This window comes from Camelus bactrianus, chromosome 9, assembly GCF_048773025.1.
Source record: "Camelus bactrianus isolate YW-2024 breed Bactrian camel chromosome 9, ASM4877302v1, whole genome shotgun sequence".
Lineage (NCBI taxonomy): Eukaryota > Metazoa > Chordata > Mammalia > Artiodactyla > Camelidae > Camelus > Camelus bactrianus.
In genome coordinates this window covers 63078782-63096315 of record NC_133547.1, presented here as the reverse complement: position 1 = coordinate 63096315, position 17534 = coordinate 63078782, and the positions used below count along the sequence as shown (strand labels likewise).

General features: G+C 46.9%; 1 long non-coding RNA gene across 1 annotated transcript in view; it reads right to left on the bottom strand.

Annotated features, from left to right (window-relative positions):
- Positions 1 to 15038, bottom strand: part of LOC123618951 (uncharacterized) — a 132141-nt gene extending 117103 nt beyond the window's left edge. The window contains exons 1-2 of the long non-coding RNA XR_006727448.2: positions 14909 to 15038; positions 11200 to 11321 (exon numbers count right to left, since the gene is read on the bottom strand). This is a non-coding gene — a long non-coding RNA (uncharacterized LOC123618951). The remainder of the gene's footprint in view (positions 1 to 11199; positions 11322 to 14908) is intronic.
- Positions 15039 to 17534: the final 2496 nt, after the last annotated feature.

The window sequence follows — 17534 nt, the reverse complement described above, 5'->3', positions numbered from 1 at the left end:
AAAAATGCATCTGTAATAACTTCTATCTGTAATACCTTCCGAAGATAGCTTTCACACCTGCCTTGCAAAAAGATTTGGTGAGCATGACCAAGACCACATTCCATAAGAACACTCTGCTGTCATTTACTCTCTAAAATGTATAGGCAGATATTTGTGGAATGAATGATACAGGCACTCAGTGATTTCTGAGCTCCAGCTTTTCCCTTCTGAAGACTGGTAAGGATCTTAACCAGGACAACCGAGAAGAAACCCCCAGGCTCACCTGGTCTGCAAATTTCTACACAAACCACATTGTTCTTGTGACATAAATTGCACTGGAACATCTACTTCTTGCCCCTGGGTCCCTGGATCCTAAACGCTCGCACATATGTTGCTTTGAGCAGACTCCAGGGACCTCCTAATCACTAACGGGGGGTGGGGGGTTGTGGCAGCCCATGTTCCTGTGCACCTGAATCTGCGTTCTCTTGGTACAATCGATAGCTTTCCGGGTGCTGTGGCCCAGGGCTGTTCCAACTTAACCCTGGAGCCAAAAGTGAAACACTTGGAGACTGTGATACATTCTATGTGACATCATTAAACACATCCACTAGCAATATCTCAGGGCTGATATTAAGGTAGTGAGTTCCCTGTCACTGAAGTGACAAGAAGAAGTTGATCTATCATATATTAGGAGTGCCAGCAGCCAGCCGCCAGCAGCCTTCAACTAAAGGATTGGACTTCTTGACCACTGAAGTCCTCCCAACTCCAGGTGTGCTTGATTCTGCGGATTTCAAATTTGACTTTCACTACTGGAATCAAAAACATTCTGCCCACACAGCTTTCTGATACTCAGACTGGTTTTGCACAAAGTGGTAAAATAACAATTAAAGTTTTTCCTAAGTGTCAGGACCGTGAGGAACAAAAACAAATGAATCAACAAAGAATTCCTGTTCAAGGGTTTTCAAGCCAGCTTGTGTCTGTCACCAAACCACAGGTGGAATGCTAATAAAATTCAACTTGCAACAACAGTGTAACGATTTAAATATGGCCTATTTTGTCAAAGAAATATATCTATAAAATACACGTCCAAACATGACTTTTAATGAGCGTAAACTTTTTTATAAGAACATTATCAGAATACAGCAAAGGTCTCCTGAAGACTGAAATGAGGTGAAGTCCCCACTGAACGGCCTTGGGAATGATCCAAGAGGCCGGTGGGCAGGTGGGAGAGCCACTTTCCTCAGATCCAGCAGGAGGGACCCTGAGAGAAGAGGCAACTGGCAAAACGGCAGCGATGAAGCCACTGCACTTCTTTAGCCTAATTTGAACAGATGAGGCGGTGGGACCTTGCTCCAGCTTTGCATACTGACTGCGAATTGCAGCGGGAGAATCGATATGCTGGTGCATCCATCATGGTCAGAACACACAGCACCCCAGAAGCACAGGAGCTGATCCCCAGCTGCCCATCAGCCTCACTGCCCTGCCTGAGATGACTTGCCTCCTTTCTCAAACATACGACATCTTTCTGTGCTTCCATGCTGTTGCCCGTGTCCTCTCTGCTCCATATCTCCTTATCTACCTCAACCTTGCTCCAAATCCAGATTCGAAAACCACCTCCTCCATGCTGTATTCCCTGATTTGCTGTGCAAGGTTGAACACTCCCTGCTGTAGGCCTTCAAACCTCCAAACCCTGTCCCTTGCCCACTCCTTTGGCACATCCCTCACTTTGCCTCCCAGAGGGCTTCTCTTGCTAAATTAGAAGCTCTCTGAGGGCAGGGAGACAAGTCACAGGCTCAACACTGTATCCACAGTGTAGAGCACCGGCCAATCAATGCTCATGGAAGGGAGGTGCGGGCAAAGGTAGAAAGCATCACCTCACAGAGCCATTGACCCAAATGTCAGTGTTTTGGCCACAATATCTTCTTACCAGAAGGTCCTCACTGGGGTGGGAACATAAAAAGATAAGCCCAAATAACCAGCCATTTTCCAAAACTTCCAGAGATTTGGATATTATGCTCACGGCCTGAAAGGCATGGCTCCCTCCACTGGGATGTGGGCTTGCGTTGTGGAGTCAGGCAGAATCAGAACCATAGCCCAGAGGGCCACCTTGCTGGGTGGTCTCAGGCAAGTCATACAACCTCTCCGAGTCTCAGTTTCCTCAGCTGAGACAGAGCAATAACAGTAATTCCTCCCCAGGGTTGTCGAAAAAACTGTAATGAAATAAAATAAGTGGAAGCACCTGGCACCCAAGAGTCTCAATAAATGCCGTGCTTGTCCCTTTCCTTGCAGAGTTAGCTACTGTGAGATTTCAGATCACATGGCACCTCACTCTTTCCATCTGTAGAATAGACATGTGCTCTCAGCTTTAAACGACAGCAATGTATAAAAAACGGCTAATATATTAAAACATTAGTACTTCTAATGGACTTCATTTATTCCCAGTGTCATGGCAGTGTGAGACAGTCATCCATTCTTCCTGAACAGTGCAGGAATGATCATTTCTAAGAGGATCAAGAGATGGTCACCCACTGAGGACATGCTATTAGCGGAGAAAACCGAGGCCGATGGAAGAGGCCTGTCTCCCCTGTGAGGGAGGGGGCCGTACTCTGCTCTCTGCTGCCCAGCGGGCCCTCAGCGCTGTGAGTAAGAGGGGCTCGGGTAAGCCCCAGCACAGTATCTTGAGGGCGGTAGTACGCTCCACACTTTACTGACGAGGAAACTGAGGCTCAGAAAGGTTTGCTGAGTCCTGATCCAGAGCTCTCTGCCCACCACTGCGCATGATGCTGCAGGAGGGAGAGGTGCATTATAGGGGACAGATGTGAGACTCCCCAGTGCCGCAAGACAATTCTCAAAGGTTTGGAATTACTGGATGATGCAATCCTCTCCACCTCAACCTCTCAGAGGGAGGTGCATAAAGTAGGAAAGTGGGGCTGTTGGAAACGTAACAGTACTCAAAATCAAATCCATGCACCCTCCTATAATCCTCTGCAATGCTGGAAAAGTGCCAATGTTTGCATCCACATAGAAAATAAAAACAAAACAAAAAAACAACTGTACTCATGTACTCTTAGAAAACAATTTTCAGGGGTCTCTCAAGGTTAAATCAGGGAGACCTTGCATTCTAGACTCCCTAGTTCAGCCCCAAATATGCAGAATAATGATTCATTTGTCCCCACTCACTTTCAAAAGTATCCTGATGTAAAAGGTCATCCCAGATCTGTGGTTCTCAACCTGGGCTACGCGTTAGGATCACCTGGGGAACTTTGCAAACATCTCGATTAAATCAAAACCTACGGGGTGAGATCCTAGCACTGGTCATTTCTTAAAGCTTTTCCTAGTGATTGTCATGTGCAGTTAAGGCTGAAGGCCACTGTCCCAGGTGGAAGACACATCCTACCCTGGCATGCAAAGGTGAATCAGGTCAACGGACAGCGATGGGCAGGTGGGACCCCAGCTAGCCCTGAGCTGCCCTGCCTAGGGGGGCAGCAGAGGCGGAGGCATGAAGCTGGTGCACAGGCCCCATCTGTGGGCCTGCTAGGCCGGCTGCCACTCACCTGTTTGCAGCCACTTGCCTGCCTGTGCCAGGAAAGGCCTGGAGGCTCCATGGCAGCTCCTGGTGAGTGCCGGCTTGGCAGTGAGCTAATTGGCTCCCAGAGAGGCAGGGAGGGAAGTCACCTGTTTCACCTTGAAGCAAAGCAGGAGAACCCGGAGAGGCAGAGCTGTCCACACATTTTGGAAAAGTTCTGCCACAGACTTCCATTGCAGCGCGGAGGCGGGCTTCCGGCACAGAGCGGCCCCAGAGCCCAGGGTGTAGGTGCGTCCTGCGCAGGGCTTCTGGGACATATTGCCTCCAAATGTGGCCTCTGTCGTCATGAATGCCACGAGATGAGTCTCTGCCTTCTCATCTCACAGCAAGGAGATTCTTGTAGAGAAAAGGCCCTGCCATCTCCTTGTCCCAGCCTCGGAGAGCAGGGTCTGTCCCCAGGCACCTCCCCTGGGTTTTGAACCATTTCCGCAGCTCTGGCACTTAGACTCCTGGCTGAAATGCATTTCCAAGAGCAGAAAATGAAGGCAGAGGTTTGAAAGAGGTTTCCTCTTTCTAAAGAAGGCTGGTGAACATCACTACAGCGAGACCTGGGTGGTGTTTGTGGCTCCCGGGCCCATCCTAGCCACATCACGCATTACATGTCTCGGTGTCTTCCAGACTGCGTCCCCATGAAATACTGTGTGGGAAGCTTCAGTATATGTGGAAAACCTTTGTCATTTGTGGATATAACATTCACAACTTTGACTAGGATGTGAGAAATATGTTACCAAGTTGCTCCCCCATGAAAGTGATAAAAATCTGTACTACCACCACCGTCACACACATACACACACACACAACTTACTATATTGGTATTTTCAAACTTTCTGATCTTTTCCAATCTGAAAAATGAAATAGATCATCTCAATACAGTTTTAATTTTCATTTCTTACTAGTGAGACTAAGCAACTTTTCCTGTGCTTAAGAAGTTTTGCTTCCTTCACCATGGACTCTATTCATATCTTCTGCCCATTTTTCTGTTGAGCTCACAGTTCTCGGTTATTGATTTGCAGGATCTCTTTATATATATTAGGGAATCCAGCCCTTCCTCTGTGACACAGCCTACAAACATCTTTCCATTCGATGTTTGTCTTTTGATTTTGTTCATGGTGCATTTAGCTAAATCCCTTTTAATGGAATTGAATTTATTATCTTCTTTTGTGGCTTCTGGGTTTTGTATCATATTTTAGACAGCCTTAAAAGGAAAACATCTTTCATAGTTTCTTTAGTATCTGATCTTCAAAGGACTGCACCAAGCCAGAAATCATTCAATGGAAAAATATTCAAAGAAAATCATGACAACATGGCTCTTTCTGCATGTAAAGATCGTGGTACTCTAAGAGAAAGTTGATAAAACACATTTGCTTTCAAAGATGGTCCACGATGGAGCTTCCCGTCTGAGGGACTATCTCCCATAAGATATCATCATCTAGAATTCCCAGCTCCTGGGTGATTAAATGCCTCTGCATTCAGAGGTCCTAGCGACATTAGCCTTGTTTATGTCTAAGCCATTCCAAACATGCTTCTGAGATGAGGGGGAGATCTCTTTCTATCAAAGTAACTGCCAAGTCATTTGGGGTCTCCCAGAAAACTTTGATCTGGTAATAATTACATGAAACAAGGGAGACTCTCTGGGTCAACATATAACATGGTGGCTTTCTCTAGAGAATGAAATGAGTTTTCTTTTGTGGGTATTTAGATGAGCTCATCTGCTTTCAGGGATCCCATTGCTCTCCTGTGTCACCAAACCCTGCAACAGAGCTTTTGCTTCAGTTTCCTGTTTGGTCTTCAAATATACCTCTGGACATAGACGCCTGCCCCGAGTCCCAGCATGGCAGTGGGAGACCTGACATCATGCCTGCTCCAGTGCACGCCTCCCCACAAGTCCTGCCTTCTCCCTCAAGCCAGTCCAGACTCCAAGTCAAAGAAAGCCATCCTAAGGGTGCATGAAGAGACACCCCCATTTGGAAACAGGCTTCTGCCCAACTGACTTGTTTTACAGACTCTTACTACACACCTACCGTGTGCAGATGCTGCGGAAGCTGAGGCAACAGGACAGGTTTGAGTCTGGTGGTGACTGAACCCAGAGCCTCTCTTGAGCATCAAACTAGAGACTCCTAGAAACAGAAGCCTGGATTCACCCACATCACCTGTTTGCTCCTCCAGCTCCTCAAAGCTTCTGCACTTCAACTCTGGAACCCAAGTACAGTGACCAGGCATCCTGAACATTTCACGGGCCCCAGCAATAGAGCTGGTTCCTTTGCCCAGACTTCCTCACCTGGTCTCCCCGGGCACCTCCTTGCTCTTCTGACCCCTCCCCTCAAAAATCCTCAGCTTCTCCTGAAGTTTGCATGGAGTATAGAAACATCCCCACAAGCTGATCCTGTATTTAAGAGAACACCATTCCTCAGAGTACTCCTAGCCTGAACAATCATTTAGTCATGCAGGAAGAAGTTTAAAACTCAGAGAGGGTGAGCCTTGCCCAAGGTCAACAGCTAGTTGGCTTCCAAGCCAAAACCAGAGCCCAAGCTTGCCAACTCCCAGCCCCGTGTGCCCCCACCAACCCACTGTGGCTCCCAGACCAACTGTCTCCCACTTCCTCAGGGGAGTGTCCTGGTGAGAACACTTGCTTTTTAATTCTATCTGAGCTGAAAAGAGAACAGGTTGACTTTGTAATGTCATCAAATATTAAGCTTGATTTTCTTAGCTACTGACATCCAAATTGCCAGTGAGCTTGAAAGGCTCAGTGGAGCCCATTGGCTGTGCTAACAGAATTTAGGCTTGCGGCTGGGGAGGGGGGACACTGACCCTCTCAATCTCAAGAGGAGATGAGTAGGGAGGGGGCATGCAGTGCCGGCGATGGCCAGGAAGCCAGGGACAGGGAGACAGCCAATAAAGACAGCTTGGGGTAAGGGTCCTCCATGAGCATTTTAAATCACAGGCACTCCATGACCACGCGTACTTGAAATGCCATCCCTAGGAGGGGGAAGCCAAAAGGCTGTTAAGGTTATTGTGTGAAGTTGCCAAAACTTGAAGACATAATGCATCCCTTGTCCTTTGGCAAATTTCTGAAAGAAAAGTTCTGCAAGACATGGAGCACACTGTACACATGGAGGCAGGAAAACAGACGTCTCTGAGAGGAGCACCGAAGTGTCATTTTTTGAGAGGGTAGAATTGGAGCAATCTCTAGAGTTAGAGAAATGGGCTCTAGGGTTAGAAAAAAATCTGGATTTGGTCTCTGGCTTCATAAAGGTTTCACAGGACAAGGGTTGATCTCTCGGAACCCTGGTTGCCCCGTTTGTAAAATCAGGCTGGTAACGCCTTCCTCAAAAGATTTTTTTTTTTATGACGATGTGGAGGGTGTTATAAAGCACCTGGGACGGCACCCGGCCTCAGGCAGGACTTCCTGAGCCAGTCATGTCTCCTTTCCTTTTAAAGCCTGAGATGGGCTTTACGGTTTGCTTGCCCCGAGGCCTTCCTTTTGCATATGGGGAAACTGCGTCCCAGGTGGTAAAGTGACTCACCCATGGCCCTCAGCAAGGTAGGCGCAGAGCAGGATTCAAGTCTTCTGATTCTCTGGCCATGACCTTCCCCACATCAAGAAGCACCTCATTCCTTCTTTTCCCCACAAGCTCAACACTTCTTAAATATTCGGCAGGAGGGACGGGAGACAAGTGGCCGTGCGCCCCACCTGTGGTCCTCAGCATCCCTGCCTTCCAAGGCAAGGCTGATATCCAGCCCTGCAAAGCACAGGACACCTGGGTGACCTGCCCTGAGAAATCTGAATCCGGTGAGAATAATCTTAGTAAGTAGGAAAAGAGAGAGAAGGGCAGAGAGAGAGAGGAGACTCTTGGAACAGTGGGGAGCCCCCGAGGGATTCACAGCGAGATAAAGGAGATTTGCTTTGACACTGTTTTCAAACAAGCACAGAAGGAGAGAAACCACAGGCAGCTACGGCTGGATGCGTGGAACCAGTGAGGGAGAGCAAGAATACTGTGAACCAGGAAAGGCGACATCGTAGAGGAATCCGTGTGAATAAACGCCGCTCCAGTGCAAAACGGGGCGCTACCCCATCTGGGCAGCCGACGATGGAACGACGGAGGCGTCATCTCAAGCTGAGTCCCGGCGACATGTTGTGCTTTTGTTTCCCTTCTGTCATCTACCTTGATGGAAATTTCCTGATCTTGGCATTGCCAAACACAAGTAGAATTTAAATAGCTGTTTTCATGCACTTTTGTGTAATGTGTTTCTAATAATTAAAACAGTTTCTCCTCTAAGAAGCTGAGGGATGGGGTGGAACCACATGCTCCCCTCACCCTACCTCCACCCCCAGAGGTGACCCCGATTTTATTGCTGTGCGATCAGAATTGGAAAAATACCCCTGTGTTTCTCTTCTACTAGTCACCCTGCTACTACACTCGCAGCACTTCTGACACCAGATGCGTGGGTTTCCCACACATCAAGCAAGCCTCTGACGACGCCAGCTGGGTGTCCTACAATTCAATTTAGTCCCAACATGGTCTCCCTGGGTTTAGCATCAGATCCCACACGTTAAGGGCTCAGTCCCCACAAAACTGGCCCCACTTCAGAATCCAATTTTTACCTCCACGTCTGACCAACTGGCTGTAAGTTGGGGTTCCCGTGATCCCCACCTTGGATTCAATAATTTATTAGAATGGCACACAGAATTCAGGGGAACACTTAATGTTTACCAGTTCATTATAAAGGATATAATAAGGATACAGATGAACAGCCAGGTGAACAGATACATGGGGTCCTGAGAGCACAGAAGCTTCTGTCCCCATGGAGCTGGGGTGCACCCCTCTCCCAGCACATGGCTGTGTTCACCAACCCAGAAGCTCTCTGTGTTCTTACAGAGGGTTTATCATGATCAATCATTAACTCAATCTCCAACCCCTTTCCCCTCCCCAGAGGATGAGGGGTGGAGCTGAAAGTTCCAAGCTTCTAATCATGCTGGGCCTTTCTGGGGACCAGTCCCCATCCTGAAGCTGTCACCCCATTAGAACAAAAGACACTCCTATGAAATTCCAAGGGATTTAGAAGCTCTGTATCAGAAACCGGGGGCAATTCAAAACATAACAGATGTTTCTGGTGCTCTTATGACCTAGGAAATTCTGAAGGTTTTAGGAACTCAGTGCCAGGAACCAGGGACAGAGAACAATATGCATATTTTCTACTATTTTACACAACCCCAGACCCTGATTCCACGTGTGTGGGTCACCTACCAGACTCCTCCAGGGAGGATTCTTGGCCTCCAGGAATGTGCATTCTAGCTGGAAGGCAGAGATGAGATTGGAAACAAGAATGTGGATGAGTGAGAAATGAAGAGATGGTACCTAGAAAATCATGGAATGAGGGGGAACAGAGAGATCCTAGAGACAGTTCAATCTAATTCTCCAATATTAGAAATGGAGACATTGAGTGGACCAGAGAGGAAAAGTGACTTGTCCAAGGTCACACAGCAGATTTGTGGCATAATGATGACTAGAATCTGTCCTCCTGAGCAGCACCCTGTGTGCCTCACTCAGCTTCCTCTTGTTGGTGACTGGAAGGACCAGAGGTTTCATCCATCTTCTTGTGCAGATAAGACTCTCCTCCTGGACCCAGGCTGACCTTTTAGTCAGAAAGACCCAAAGCCTGTGTCCAGGCTTGGCCTTGCCTTTCACTTGAGCTAAACCCTGGGGCACTCACACTACCTCTCCTGGTCTCTCCTTCTGTAACTGAACATCCAGGAGTTTACCACTTGATGCCAACACAGACAGCTTAATAAGAGCACTGTCTAAGAAAGCAAGAATATACAATGGAGAAAAGGCAGCCTCTTTGGCAAGTAGTGTTGGGAAAGCTGGACAGCACCACATAAATCAGTGAAGCTAGAACACTCCCTCACACCATACACACAAATAAACTCAAAATGGCTTAAAGTCTAAACATAAGGCAAGACACTATAAACCTCCTAGACAAAAACATAGGCAAAACATTATCTGACATAAATCTTAGCAATGTTTTCCTAGGGCAGTCTACCCAGGCAATAGAAATAAAAGCAAAAATAAACAAATGGGACCTAGTTAAACTTATAAGCTTTTGCACAGCAAAGGAAACCATAAACAAAATAAAACCTATAGAATGTGAAAAAGTATTTTCAAATGATACAACTGACAAGGGCTTAATCTCCAGAATATACAAACAGCTCATACAACTCAACAACAACAAAAACCCAAACAATCCAATCCAAAAATGGGCAGAAGACCTAAACAAGCAGTTCTCAATGAAGACATACAAATGGCCAATGCATGAAAAAATGTTCAAGACTGCTAATTATCAGAGAAATATACATCAAAAGTACAGTGAGCTATCACCTCACATCAGTCAGAATGACCATCATTCAAAAGTCCACAAACAGTAAATGTTGGAGAGGGTGTGGAGAAAAGGGAACCCTCCTACACTGCGGAGGAAAAGTAATTTGGTGCAGCCACTATGGAAAATGGTTTGAAGATTCCTCAAAAAACTAAAAATAGAGTCACCTTATGATCCAGCAATCCCACTCCTGGACATCTATCCAGAGAAAACTCTAATTCAAAAAGATACATGCACCCCAATGTTCATAGCAGCACTATTCACAATAGCCAAGACATGGAAGCAACCTAAATGTCCATTGACAGATGACTGGATAAAGAAGTTGTGGTATATTTACACAATGGAATACTACTTAGCCATAAAAAAGAATAAAATAATGCCATTTGCAGCAACATGGATGGACCTGGAGATTGTCATTCTAAGTGAAGTGAGCCAGAAAGAGAAAGAAAAATACCATATGATATCAATTATATGTGGAATCTAAAAAAAAAGACATAAATGAGCTTATTTATAAAACAGACTCACAGACAAAGAAAACAAATTTATGGTTACCAGAGGGGAAAGAGGGTGAGAAGGGTTAAACTGGGAGATGGAGATTTGCAGATACTAACTACTATATGTAAAATAGATAAACAACAAGTTTCTACCGTATAGCATAGGGAACTATATTTAATGTCTTGTAGTAACCTATAATGAAAAAGAATATGAAAACAAATATATGTATCTACACATATGACTGAAACATTATGTTGTACACCAGAAATTGACACAACATTCTAACCTGACTATACTTCAATTTTTAAAAAATTGGAAAAAAAATACTATTACAATATATTTTAGTACAAATAAAGAAGATTTCTACAAGAATAAAAAAAGAGCACTGTATGTAGAGTAGGGGCCACCATATCACCCCATCCAAGGCGCACCATCCATGCCAGACTCGGGCCCTGCTCTCAATGCTTGAACGTGCATATCTTTCCAGCCTTATCAGAACACTATGCAATTACTGCTACACTGACCCTCATTCTACAGTTAAGGGAACTGAGGCCCAGAGAAGCCAAAGAGCCCCCCCAAGACTGCAACTGGCCAAGGGTAGACCCATACATAACCCCAGTCTCGCCTTGCCCATTGGTTATTGACAAATTCCTAATCCTCTCCCATGTGCTGTCCCATTCATTCATTACCGTGACCCATGTGGGTGGTTATGAACCCCATTTCCCAATTAAGGAAACTGAGCTCTAAAAGATTAAGTGACTCACTCAAACACAGGAAGCTGGTGTCAGGCACAACTGGGTCCAGGAATTCATCGGTGTGATTCTGAGTCCTTGTGTTAAGACAGCGCTGCGATTCCAGTGTGTTCAGATGCTGTGTTTGCTCCAAGCTGCAGGGAGGAAGGGGAGATACAAGGGTCAGGGAAGGTTTGAGGCTAGAGGGAAGTGTAGCATCTGATGAGCATGAGCGGGCAGAAGAAAATAAGGATTCGGGGACTGTGGTTCTCAGCTTCCTGGTGTCTGTGGCAGGCATAATAAAGTATTAGTGCTAAGTGTCTGGCACACAGGACAGGATACAAGCCTTCAAATGAAGCTCACTAAGTACCCCTGTGTCCCAGGCAGCATGTTACCACGTCTCACTGCTCCATCAGAGAACCACAATGAGGACACTGCCCACCAGGTTTTTCCCTTCCCCTGTAAGGCTGTTTGGAGGAGGGTTAATGCTCCCCAAGCCACTTAAACATGCACAAACCAAAGCTCTCTAATGACCCATAAACATACATGTTGATATTGGCCATGATAATGTCGATTGGCAGTTGCAACAAAAAGTAAATTTTACACACGGATCAAAATTTTGTGGTGAATCTGCAAGGCATTGCTGGTATGCTAGGTCCAGGGACCCACAAAAAACACCCCTCACCTGTGTATTCATGAAAGAATGGATTTTCAACAGCTGCCGTCAGCAAATGGGCCAGCTGGGGGCTGGGGGCCCCCTCCCCCAGCAGGGGACTTCAGTGGCCTCCACTGGACCCCCCCCCCCAAGGCTAGTAGAGATGCTGAAGTGGCCAGGGCAGGCTGAAACCCTCCAGAAAAGTCTGTCCCACCAGGGAACTCTGATGATGTGTAATCAAATTGTGTTTCATTACAGAGAAAGTATCCAGAGGTTTCCTGATGGCTACAGTTCTTGCAAATTAAAGATAATGAAGTTAACAGAGAACAATTGTAAGTAAGATACCAACAGGTGAGATGAGCCGAGGGCAACTTCATCGCTTTGGATGCTCCCCACTCATGGAACGTGAGTCCTGCTCGGGCAGGAGCCAGGCGGGATTCCATTTTTGCCCAAAGTCATAGATTTGGGTTATGAACAGCTCTGCCACACCCTAGCCTTATGATTTTAAGCCAATCTGTGATCCTGCCTCTCGTCTCTAAAACAAGGGAGATCCGAAGGGTAACTAGCTGTCACACTTTGCCTAGAATTGTGCCTGGAGTCAGGGGCCGGGGTGTCCAGGAGGGGAGGGTTCCCCAGGCACAGGTCTTCAGCAGTAAAATCAGGAAAGTTCTGGACAAACCAGGACAAGCTGGCCACCCTGCTGGGGCTTCCCATGATCCCTGACTGTGTAAACATTCTGGGATTATTCTAACCCTAACATTCTTGAGAATTACAAGAACCTTGAATCACAAGAACCCTTGAGCAAAAACTAATGCGTTGTGAGCCCAGTAAAGTTCCCAGCACACGCCTGGGACTCTGCAAGTAATGCCCCCTCCTGTGTCCCTGGCCAAGTGCTGTCACCTATGGCTGTGCTGAAACTTTGGAGACCTGTGCTGGTGAAGCCTCCAGAAGAAGGTCGCCACCTGCAACCCTTGCTAGAACCCCAGAGATTAGCAAATGTCTATCTTCCAAGTGAAGAAACTGATGCTCAAAGTAGGTGGGAGATGAGCTTGAGGTCGTAAGAAAGTCAGTGGAGGGAGCTAGGAATCCACCCAGGTCCTCAATTCCAAGCCCAGTGGCTCCTTGGCCAGACCAGGCTGCTGTGTGCCCACCCCCCATACACACACAGCCGGGCATGGGCCCAGGTGGCTGCAGATGGTGAGCTGAGGCCTCTCGTGCATTTGGGTTCCTCCTACCTAGAAGCACCTGCTCGCTGCCTGGTCCTTTTGTCCAGAGCTCACTTCCTCCTTGCCCACCTACCTGGTCTACATGAGCACCTCGCTGCCCAGTGGCTGGGAGGGTGGTCAGAGTCCCAGCAACCTCGTGTCCACCCTGTGTCATGAAACACAGGCCCTCCCTGTGGCACCAGGAACGCAGTTCTCTCCCCGCCTCCTCACCCCCAACAACTGCCCAGGAGAAAGGGAAAGACCTGGAAGGGGAGGCAGGGGGCAGGACGAGCAGGCTGCCCCACCCTGCCGTAGTCAGGGGCTCCAGGAGCAGAAACTCCGCAGCTAGGCATCCTCTGAGGCCCAAACTGGGCTAGAGAAACCCGAAACTCTGGCCAACTGGGATGGAAACCCAGGAGGAACCAGGCCTGGGAGGAGGTGGCAGTGTGTGATTTTTAATTTACTTTTTCTTGCCCTGAGACAAAAATTAATTTGACTTGGGAAAAAAAAAAGTAACTTCTAACTTGACTTTTGAAAGTAAAATTTCTGCAACTCTTTTCCCACTTAACAGAACATTTCCTCGACTTCTAAGGCATAATGTTAATATGCACCAAAGATGGGGAATTCCCTGAGCTCAGCTCACATATCACTGAACTGATTTTTTTCTTAATTTCCTAGTAATACTGGCTGGGTTATGCTAACAGGAGAGTTAACAGCTAATTTTGCTACAGGGAAGATAATAACAGGAAATGATCTTTAATAATGAATTAAACAGACTCCTTGGATCCTGGTTCCTTTTATTAGATAAGGTCAGTGGCATCTTAAATGAGCAAATCTATCTGAGGCCACCAACAAGGCACGAAGAAAACTGTCAAACTGATTTACAGGCTACGGTGTGAGCGCTGAAGATCAGATGATAGTCTGACACAGTAAGATCGTGAGCCTTAGACTCAAAATCAAGGCAGGAACACAGACCAGCTGTGTGACCTTGACCAAGCCCCCACCTCTCGGAAATGCTCCCTTGAGCTGTTAATAATAATCCCCACTTTCTGGAGCTCTGTAATCATTCCTGAGCAAAAGTGTATAAAACCCAGCACAGGGCCTGCTGCAAGAAGGTGCCCCTGTGAATGGCCCCATTGTGTTTGCCCCATTCATTTGATAGAGGATATATTTACCATAGTTTCCCATGCATTACGTAATTCATCCCTCAGAATCACCTCCTTAAAATGAACTATCCAGACTAGATTCGCCTCATTTCAGAACAAGGAAGGTCAAGCACTGCCCGAGGCCATCCATTTAGCCAGAGGGGAGGACCAGCATCCTAGACAGGTCTTCAGACTCCAATTTATTTCATCTATGTGGTCCTCATTCTTCCTACTATTGGTCTTCATTTTTTTTAATCACACAGAATTTTTAGTACAAAGGTTTTTCAGGACACACCACCCACCTATCTATCAGTATTCATTTATTAGGTATATCTGTGTTCTATTATGTTAATAGCTATGTATACATGTATATTCAAACATACACAAAAATAAATAAAAACTGAAGTTCTAATGTTTCCTTACAAGAAGAGGGAGATGTGGAGAAACTGCAGGCTTGGGAAGGGGAGAGCTGGGTGATGGTGATGGAAATCAGCATTGCTTCAGGGCTGGGGCAGCTAGACCTGCCTCCTGTTTCATCAAAGAGTAAGAGGTGGAGAGATCTGGGAATCGCCCAAGGTCCTGCAGAACTCACCTCTCCAGGCTCTCTGTAGGCTCCCTGCCCCGTTCCCTTTCCCCTGTATGGAGTGGGGTTGAAGTGATGAAAGCAAGCCCTAGGGACCCACTGAGGGTGTTTCAGTAAGGGCAGGGCAAGGCGCAGCCAACTTCTGAATGCTTACCCCGTAACTTCCACAGGCAGGTAGTTTCATCCCAGCCACACTGCTGGCTCACATTCCTCTTAGCCAAAGCCCATGTGTGGAGTTTCCGGTTCCCAGAAGTTTCCAAAGCAGGGCAATATAATTATAATGCTTTAAAGCAAACAAACACACACCCAAGTGAGAGGACTGCGTATTCATTTGACTAATTAGAGGGAACTCACTAAAAGGATGCACAATAACACCGGCCTTTTCTGGGGGGGAGGTAATTCTAATCGAAATTTTCTTTTGACATTTTATTAGTTGCTCATCTTTATTTTTATGGTGCTCTAAAAAGGCACCAAAGCTAAGCATCATCCTTTCTGGCAATAAACACATGTGACTCATGCATCACATAAACAGCAGTGGCTCAGGAAGCCAGTGACTCTGAGCACCAGTTATCAGCCTGATGCAGGGAGGGGCATTCAGCGTGCGCTGGCGGAGGCCTGCCAGTTTGCTGCCTGACTGCTAAGAGCGCTGGTTCTGCTCAATCCAGGTCCCACAGAGGCCGCTGTCAGCGCTCCTGGGGCCCAAGCTGATACACATCCCGATGCCCAAGAAGGACACATGAGTCAGTAGATTCCCGGCCCCTCCTATCACTTCCATATGCTCGTCCCAAGAAAGAGCCAAAAAGCTATGATCTCAATTCAGTACAGTTAATACGCGTTTTCTGAGAACCTAGAATGTGTCCAGCAAAGGTGCCAGAATGGTCAAAACGTAGCTGAGAGAGCCACTTGGAATCCAACAAATCTAAGTTTGATCTCCATCTGTAAAGTGGAGATTAAATACCTACTGTAACTGAGCAGGACCCTGTGCAGCCTTCCAGGGTCAGACCCCTCCCCACGTCCTCTGAAGTACCCAGATAATAGTATCTCATGTATATTTCCTGGGTTTTTCAGATGCTAAAAATCACCACCAAAGGAAAGAAATTAACTACTTGATGATTGAGAGACCTTCTGGTGCCTAGGGGTTGATGACACTGACCGCCCTGTTACCTCAACATCAACCAAAGTATTGTGCACAAGCTGAACATACCCTGCGACCCGCCTCCCTCACCTGGCCTTTAAATATGCTTTGCTGAAACCCTTCAGGGAGTTCAGGGTTTTCTTGGGCATGAGCCACCCCATCCTCCTTGCTCGGCCCTGCAATAAACCCTTCTCTGTTCCAAACTCCGATGTTTTAGTTTGGCCTCATGGTGCAGCAGGCACACGAACTTGCATTCGGTAACACTACCTCATGAGTTATACTGAGAATTAAATCAGAAAGTTGCATAAAGCTTTTAACACAATGACTGATGCGTTCATGTATCCCAGGAAGATTTATTAAGGGCTGATGGAAAATACAATTAACATGGCTCAGGGAACTTCCCACTAGGACACAGTAGGTGCAAAATAGGTGTCCTGTTCAATCCCAGAAAAACTCTTAGTGTTGTAAAGAAGCAGGCAGAAACAAAATTACTGTAATATATGGCTGGGCAATAGGGAGCCATGGAAGGTCTTTGAGCAGAGGAGGCTGATAAGATCTACATGAGGTGGAAAACCAATACAGCCTGTGGCTACTGAGCACTTGAAACATGGCTAGTCCAAATTGAGATGTGCCGTATGTGTGAAACACACTGGATTTGCAAGACTTTCTGCAATGGAAAGAATAAAATACTCATTTTTATATTGATTATATGTTGAAAGTATTTTTTTTTACTATCTTAGGTTAAATAAAAAATAGTATTAAAATAGTTTACCAATTTCCTTTGTGGCTACTAGGAAATTGAAAACTACATCCATGGGTCATATTCTGTTTCTATGGGACAGCACTGGCAGGGAGCGTTGGCCGGGCATAACAGAGCAGAGCGCAGCTGGAGTCAGCAGCAACATCTGGGCCACGTCATTTCAGCCAAACTGCTGATGTCCTCCCGGCCGGCCATGCCTCCCGGGCTGCCAGCTCACTGAGTAATTAAAATGCCTTGAAGCAAAGAGCCCAGCTCCAGAGTGTGCTCAGAGTTTTGCAACGTTGTTTCAGCAGGGAACATCCAGGCGGTGTTCTGGAACCCCTGCCCCCGCAGCCTCCTGAGTAGGATTCAGGTACCAAAGTGCCTGGCTCTGGCCCCACGATCTGGTGGCCCTCACTCACGCCCAGCAGCAGCCATTTCACAAAGTAAATTAAAAAGCAACCAGCATTTTCTTCTCCAACTGGCAACGAATGGATTTTCTGTGAGGATTTCCCTTGTGGAGGGCGCTCGAAAGCCTGCAAGTTCTAACTCAACAGATCCCAGGCGTGAGGCTCCCAGGCATGGGGAATGGACAAAGTCGATATTGTCCCCCGCATGCGGATTTGGTCTGCAAGCCCCAGGCTCAGACATGAAATTAAACCAATAATGCCGCTGACCTTCTGGGTGGGGACCTTGAACCTAGTCTCCCCTTTTCTCCCATCAGCAAAATGTGGAGCTGGGTTGCATGGCCTGCAACATTCTGAGGGAGGCCTGCTACCTGAGGAGGGAAGTCCATGTGCTTTGGGGGTCAGCGGGACCTCAGGTTCAAGTCCCAGCTCTGCCACCTGCTGGCCATACTGCTTGGGGCAATTGAGTTAGCCTGTGTGAGCCCCTGTTTTCTTTTTA